The sequence below is a fragment of the Amblyomma maculatum genome, chromosome 2 (genome assembly GCF_055883805.1).
Source record: "Amblyomma maculatum isolate TAMU_Amacu chromosome 2, ASM5588380v1, whole genome shotgun sequence".
Taxonomy (NCBI): Eukaryota; Metazoa; Arthropoda; class Arachnida; order Ixodida; family Ixodidae; genus Amblyomma; species Amblyomma maculatum.
In genome coordinates this window covers 85,691,182-85,699,465 of record NC_139345.1, presented here as the reverse complement: position 1 = coordinate 85,699,465, position 8,284 = coordinate 85,691,182, and positions in this window count along the sequence as shown.

The following is an 8,284-nucleotide window of genomic DNA, read 5'->3' as shown; positions in this document are numbered from 1 at the left end:
ACGCACACTGTACGCACCTTATTGGTAGACTCAACAACGAGAACAATCGTTATTTATACCCCGATAACGTTATTTCCCCCTCTTTTTTAATCTTTATACGTTTGTAACGGCCTGATACGGTGTGCTGTGATCCTCCGGTACAAAGAGGAAGGGCCACATCAACATCAACACCTGGCGCGAGGCCCGGCTGCTCTCAAAGAAGAAGCCACACTGCCTGCTACTCCGCCATGATCCCAAAGCGCTACCGCACCGTCCTGACCATTGCCATTATCGGGGCCTTATCAGTCGTGGGCACGGTGCTTTTCTCGCTCACTGTGACCGGCAATAAGCCGCGCTCTTCACCTGCTGGCTGCAACTCGACGTCCTGTCAGGCAGAGGCCAGACGTCTGAACGACACAGGCGCCGTGTGCAATAGCTTCTACGACTTTGTGTGCGCTCGGCACCGCCACCGCCGGCCGCTCCTATACCAGCGGGCAACGCTGGCGCTCTCGTCTCGGCTGAACGCTTCGCTCTCAAGGTTCTCTATGCTCACCGAGGCTTTCCTGCGCGGCTCGTGCCCGGGACACTATGCCCTCCTGGGTGTCGACTTATACCGAACATGTATGGGAAAGGGCGTCGAATTGGGCGAGATGGTCCTGCTCATGGAGCGAGTGGGACTCGCCGGATGGCCGATGCCTCATGGCTCCCAGGTAGACAAGTCCGTCTTGGATATCGCCGGGCTGATAGACTTACGGTTGGGCGTCTTTTCCCTGGCGCGGCTCTCTCTGCGTCGCCACTACGGCCGCGTCGTTATGCAGCTGGACCGCTCTCCATTACCGCTGCGACAGCACCAGCTGTCGGTGCCGTTGCATGATATGAGCAGCTACGTGAACATCGTCGAAAAGACGCTGAGCCTCTTGCAGCCAGGGGCCGAAGGCTACTGGGGTGCCGCGGCAACAGCAATAGTGGAGCTCGAGCAGGCGCTGGAACGTACGCAGCCCCGCGACGCGTTCATCTACGGACCGAGGCTCATTCGCTTCAGTGACTTGCCACGGTCGCGCCACTGGAACTGGGTTGAGTACGTGGCCCTCGTCCGCGACGACTCGTCGCTGCTCGCGCAACCCAACCTCACCATCCTTGTGCACGAGCCCGAACAGCTGGCGTTGACCACCCAGCTCCTGAGCAATTCCAGCTCGGGAACGCTGTTCAACTACTTGGGCTATCGGCTTCTCGTTCACTTGGCGCCATTGCTGCCCGTCGAGACGCACTTTTTACTGCCACTGGCTCCGTGGTCCGACGTGGCGCCGCCGCGCCTAGCTGGCTGCCTGCGGTTGCTAGCTCACGTGCATCCTTTTACGCTGCGCTTTTTCGCCGGCCTGCAGCAAGGAGAGCACTACGTGCCGCACAGTTCAGGAGGTCGTGCCGAGGAGATATTTACCACCGCACAGCGCGCCACGGCAGCGGTGGTCGAGGCTTTGCCCTTTCGAGAAAACGGAGCCGGGATACGTCGCGGCCGCACGCTGATGATGGCGCGCCTGGACCGAGGTCAGAGCTCGCTGGCGGCGCGCCTTCCGCCACCACAGGGCCCGGCTCTGTGGCCGGCGAAACGTGGCTTCCTCGATGCGCTAGTGGACGTGCTGTCGGCGCGGCACAACGCGTTCTGGCTGGCAACTACTCCCGACGACGGTCTCGACTCTCGCCACCAAGTAGAACCGTTCTCAATGCGCGCAGACTACGTCGAGGAGCCGAACGTCGTGTACGTGTCGCCCGCGCTGTCGCTGGCGTTGCAAGAGTTCGAGGCCCTAGGAACTGTCCTGGTGGCCGCGCCGCTGGTGGATGCCCTCTTGCGGGCCGCACTTCCAGGCGAACCTCAGGAGCTGTTGAGAACAACGCCGGTCCAGATGCGGTGTCTGGCGCGGAACCTGGGCACCTCGATGTACGATGGCAACATGCCGGACCAGCTGCGCGAACTACTCAATCCTTCGGCGCTGCTGTTGGTCTTCGAACGGAGCACACCGCCTCCCGAGCTGGGCCGGTTCTCGGCGCGCCAGTTCTTCTTCGTTAACTGGGCCATGACACTGTGCGACGCACCTCAGCTGCAGAAGCGACTGCGCCGCTACAAGATGATCCCCACACGCGTTCGCGTCGACGTCACTATGGCCAATCAGGCGACTTTCCACGCCGCCTGGAGTTGCCCCAGTGGCACACCCATGCATCGCTCCAAAACGTGCCCGCCGCTAACGCACTGAACAGTTTTCAGAGCGGGCAAGTGGCACGCACTCATGGCGCTCTATCGAAACAACGTGAAATCGCCGGCGTTGCGATAACGCAGAAGTGCTGCTGCCTAGAGAAATAAAAAAGGAAGGGTGTGAATGCAACAGCAAACATTGTTTCCTTTCGTGTCTCTTAATAGTTAATTATGCCATGGCTAAATGGGCCTGGATTGGCCGCCGCCAGGAAAGAGCGGAAGCAGCTACTAGCAAAGAAGAGCGCAGCGCAGTTCGCACCGTCTTGACTTTATCAAGGTGAAAGCCATGCGGCTCATGCGGCGTCCGGCGTCGTGTCTCACTATAGTTGTCAATCATCCTGACAATTACGCTGGGCAGTTCTTGTCTAGCCTAATGGCAGAGCGGTTGCCATGAGAATAATTAGTTAAGTAGTTGGATGGTAATTAGTTCATAGATTAATTAATCAACTGGTGTTCAGTAATTAGTTAATTCAGTAATCCTTAATTAGCCATTAGTTGAGTAAACTATAATTAGTGGTGGAGACAGTTATGACTATGACAAGTCATAGAAACACAACTTGTGTCCTTGGAAGACATCTGTTCCTGGGATTATAATGATGAAAATATTTATTGAAGTAAAGATAGAGTATAGGTGGTGTCCTTACACCTGAACTTCGTTAGTATTAGTTTTTGCTCGTTCTAAAGCTGACACTGACTTTCTGTTGTGGCATGCCTACATTTCGAAAGCGTTTTATTATTATTTATTTCAGTGGAAGCTCGACCAACGCAAGAAAGCATAGAGTTGAAGTTTTCTCGCAATTTCGGTTTAGGAAGCAAGCGATCAGCCGCGTCCTTTTTCTCGCTCTGTCTTTCGGGTTGTTTCTCAGAAAGTCAGCGTCAACTTACAGAACGAGAAAAGGGAGCGACTAATGCCAATGAAGTTCCGGTCTAATGACTCCACCCATATCTAACTCTACTTCAATAAATATTTTCACCATCATAATCGCAGAAGCAAATGTCTTTCTAGGACACAAACTGTGGTTAATAACCGTGCATCGGTAAGTCACTTTCAATACTGACTAGCATTTACCTCTTGAGTAAAAATGAAAAACTATCTGCAATGTTCAACGAATCTCTGCAGGCGGGCTTATAGTGTTAGTCAAAACCAAACCTTTGATATTTATTCAAATCGTAATTTTATTCAGACTGAAGACGTTTTTCAATACTCTAACGAATGTTTTGAGAATGACTTCATTCATTTGACCTTCAAAGCTTTTATGCACAGAATGTATCCCGAGACGCACTCGACAGACAAATGTAGAGTCTGCCGAACGGAGACGGCCGGCTTCGCACACATTCTGTGGAATTGCAACAAGTACCAGGAAGAAGCGAAGTCTGGGAGGATCCCGCCGCGACTGGAAGCAGCCGCAGGGAGCTACAATCAAGAGGAACAATTCTGGGCCGTCCAGCAAGTCATCAAGGCGCTGGCCCGGCAGGGAACCAGCGAGCCGGCCACGGCGAGCGGGGACCCAGGCCGCGCGGCCGGTGCCCAGAGGACGATGTAGGCCCCGTCCGGAGCGCGCACGCGCGAGCGCGCGTTCTAGTGCAGGCCACAAATAAACGTTTTACCAATACAATATGCGTTTTTTTTCTTTTCGATGGTGGCGAATTTATAATATGCCATGCTTCCTGATAAAAAATTGTCACTTTGAACTCCTTCGCATTCATTCATTCATTCGTTCGTTCGTTCATTCATTCATTCATTCATTCATTCATTCATTCATTCATTCATTCATTCATTCATTCATTCGCGCAAGCGATACAGCTAAATTTGATCATTTGCATTGGCATAGTTGTTTTCGTCAAATTTTTTACTGCCATTGAAAAAAAAAACGCAAAAAGGCGCCCGAACCTACAGTTCCACTTCTCCAATTGATTCTCTCAGCTATTTTCGTTGCAAAAATCGAAAAAACTTTATTTTTAGCACCCACCTGTGCAGCAGTTTTGAAAATCGGACCATTTTTTCTTCCGCAGCTGTCTTATACACAATAATTTTTTAATAAATTTTGCCGTTCACTGGGACAAATGAACTCCAGTTGCAGAAATTTCAGAAAGAGCCTGCAAGTGTAGCAGCTCCACCCGCAGGCCTCTGGCATCGTGTATCAATGATGCAAGCAAATATGTTGTTAATATTTTCAAGCCAATGTGGACGAAGCAAGCGATATATTTGAAAGCAACGGAGCAGGGTACAGTCGCGCAGGCGGTCCGAATATATAGGGCCGAAGTCACTGCAACATGTTAACGTATACCCCTGCGCAAAAGTGTACAGACCATGCGAAGCACTGCAATTATTATTTTTCTGAATACCTGAATAATTTGTTTAGGCAAGATGGCAAGCATATAGTGATTGTACTCTATGCATATCTTAGAAATATCCGATTCACTGTTAGAAAAAGCTGGCGTGCAGTTTTGTCAAAACGGTTGGTCTCTCCACTTTTGCACCAGGGATGTACAGCTTTTGTCAAAAGTTCAGAGCCCAAAGGGTTTGCTTTTAAGCCGTATATTATGACTTCAGTAACAATCGTGGAAGTTCTAGCCATAGTAAAGGGTAGGACCAAAATTCAGCTGTCGTTTAGCTTGTGGTTAAACCTGCAGTTACGCGAGAGCTATCTGCATGGCTACGCTTAGGTCCGGCTTGAAAGTAGAGACATGTCTTTTGCACGTAGTAGTTCAATCTATGGTTTCAGCTTTATTTGGGGGCACTTTTAACCACTAACGTGCGACGAGGCGAAAGCCTCTATCGCGCGGTGGTCCGAAGCCCTCCACTACGGCACCTCTTTCTCTCTGTTTCCACTCCCACCTTCGCGATGACGCGATAGCATAAGGTATACCAGCCAACATAAAAATCCCCACTTTAACCGATCCGTACGAACGGGCCTGCGTGACCTAGGGATAACGTGAATGCAAGGGTTTTGGCAGGTGTATTGTGATATTACCCTCCCGTATGAAAGGAGACACTGGAGTTGGCAGCTCCTGCCAAACGTAATGTCAGGAAGCCCTACGCCCAGTTAGTGCTCGGCCATGCCAGCTGCCAGCTACCACCTCCCACGAGTTCTTCTTTCTTCGCTCTTAGAACAGGCACGAACAGGCACGGCGAAATGGAGAGGGTGTGGCCAATGTAGCTCTCGCTACAAAATCTTCTTGCCTTCAGCAAGTTTGGAAACCCACATACTATGGCTCAGAAGTAGACCCCTTGGGCTCTAAACTTTTGGCAAAGGGTGTACATTGAGATTCCAGCGGACGTTTCGGTTTTGTGCAGGAAGAAAGCACCTAATTTTCTCGCACGGCAGAACTTGAGAGAACTGGTATTTCTTGGACTCAAAACCAATATATGTGATCGTCTCGTCCACAGCTTCGAACTGCCCCGCCGCGGGCGCCTGACTTCCGCACCCGACGACGCGGAATGGAATCCCGGCTGCGGGATTTGAACAGCTTCGAAGTTCCCGTCGGCACTTATCCCCAAATGAATTACATAAAGGTCAAGTTTGTTTACTGAAAATAATAGAATAATGAAGGAAAATATTTGTAGCAGCTGCGACATCAGCGTCGCTTTTGGGGGCACCTTAGCTGCGATGGCGAAAAAAGGGAGGTAGTAAGGAGGGAGTAAGAGGAAAAAACAAAATTTCAGTTTTTGCTTATTGGCTGCATAACAAACAATTTTTACAGTAAATTACGTCCGCCACAGCGGAGAGCACGTTACTAAAAACAGTTTTCTTTTGTTGCGAGCTCACTATATATATCGAGGAATTTTGGAAGACGCATCATTTCCACCTGCCTGTTGTGGTGCACAGCAAAACTGGCAGTCAGTCAAAACGCTCTGATCCATGGCGGCCGCCGCACCTTTCATTTCAGTGCAACCCGTTTTTTTTTTTTTTTTTTTTTTTTTTTCACTGTACTCAATTGATTCCCCATGATCTCGCTATACTTGCAGTTAAAAGTCTGTTTGGCAATGACCAAAGAGACGCTCGGATTTCATCTGGGTAATAATTACTTACTCGTCGCTATTGAACGTCGCTTTACATGAGTTCGCGCGCTGATTCGACCTGCTGGCTGCGCTACAGGCGAGGTTCACATAAATTTAGCATGCAATGCATCGTACCTTGTCAGCCACCAGTCGCATCGCATCCGTATAGACAAAAGTAATTGGCAAGGCGTATCTCATTAATTCGCCGCAGTGAGAAGTCGGCTTTCAATGTGAGTACAAATGAGGCGCATATTATCATGGGAGAATTCGAGATTCTATGAATACCAGTGTGGGCCCTTTCCTTTTCTCAGTCGCCGATGCGCGAAGCGACGCATGTCAGCAGCTTTCAACGGCGATGAGGCCACCGCGAACTCCACGCGATGGACAGTGGCTTGTATGTAACTGTGCAGACGTTGTCGCACCGCATTAACAGGAAGCGCGAGAACGTGCGAAAATTTTGCATGGCCTCGCATCTGTCGCGTTCATGTAAGCGAAATTTTTGAGTGGGCAGTAACGGCGACAATTAAAGAGTTGAATTAGAGATGATGTTTCCTTCAGCTCTTTTTTCAAGATCTGCACTCCCCATAGCGCCATCTAACTTGGCCGAAAAATTAACTACAAGGTTTACCTGCTTCAAGTGATAGCCAGCCGTTTTAAAGTAGTAGTCCAGGGTGGCCAGATGCCTCTTATTGCATAGAAATAAACAAGCTGCATCTGCAGGCCTGTACCCCTTTTCTTTTCCCGCATCGCAGAAAGATAAAAACCAGCTAGGCCTAGGAGGTCCAGTGCTAATGGACGTTCAGCCAATAACGATAATGACGCTGACCGAACGGGTCTGCTTGCTGGTGGTGGTGGTGGTGAAAACGTTTATTAAAAATAGAGATTTACATAGAGGTTGCTCTGGGGTCAGGCTTAGTGCCCTTCCCCTCACAAACACTAGGTAGAGTCTCTAGTACGGGACCCCAGTGGCTTCCCCTGCCTCCATTGACCGTTTGGCCAACGCCTTTTGGGCTTTCAGGTCGGAGCAAGCGAGTAGGGTAGCCTCCCAGTCCTCCCGGGTGGGGTTTGGGTTAGGTGCAAGGGCAGGGTTGGAGGGGCACGCCCATACCATGTGGAAGAGATCCAAGGACATTTCCCCACAGTGCGGACACTCCCCGGAGCAGGCACTGTCAAAGTGTTTAAGTGACGCCGAGCACATCATGGTGTTCTAAGGAGGCGGCGAAACACGAGTTCTTCCGCCTGACCGGTAAACCTCGACCCCCTCCTTCTCAGAAGAAGAATTCACACCAGCCTGAAAGTGTGAATTCTTCTTCTGAGAAGGAGGGGGACGTGCCTTTTGGCATAAAATCACTACGACAAACGGTAAGCCACTAAATAAAAAGTACCATGCTGTGTATCTTTGATGAAGTGATTTTAGCTGACCATATTTCCTATTTAGCAACGCATTTCCAGCGACCCAAAGCGATGGTTGATCTTTTGCCCTTCTGTTAGACGAATGGAATTCGCTTCCTTTGCTTCAGGCTAACAGGTCGCCTTATTAGAAAAATACGGATGCTGTACTAAGAGGCTGATCCTGTATAATCTACGACAGTTGCGTTTGTGGCAAGCATATTTCTACTGTGTCTGATACCTTTATGATACGAGGCCAGTCTTTTTCCTTAACGCCAATCCACCTTTTTCACAAGGCCGCTCTGCGCGTGCGCGCCTCTCCCCTGGTTGAAAACAAACCACCAGCCCAAGCTGCGCATGCGCAGTTCTTGGCCTCCGCAATCGACGCAGCCGTCGCTGACCTCGGAGGCGATGTGTAGTTAATATTCATGACAGGCGTATGCGATAGATGGCGGTAGCTGTCAAGAATACATAGCCTGTTCGTGCTTACCCAATGCATCGAAATATCTAGAGTGGAAAATAGACCTTTGTATTTGGCCTTCCTGGACATAAACGGGGCGTACGACAACGTAAGCAGGGAACTCCTGTGGAACATATTAAAAGAAGAAGGTATCAGTTATGAGATAATAGAGTTCCTACAGGAAATATACCGGGATAACAAAGTA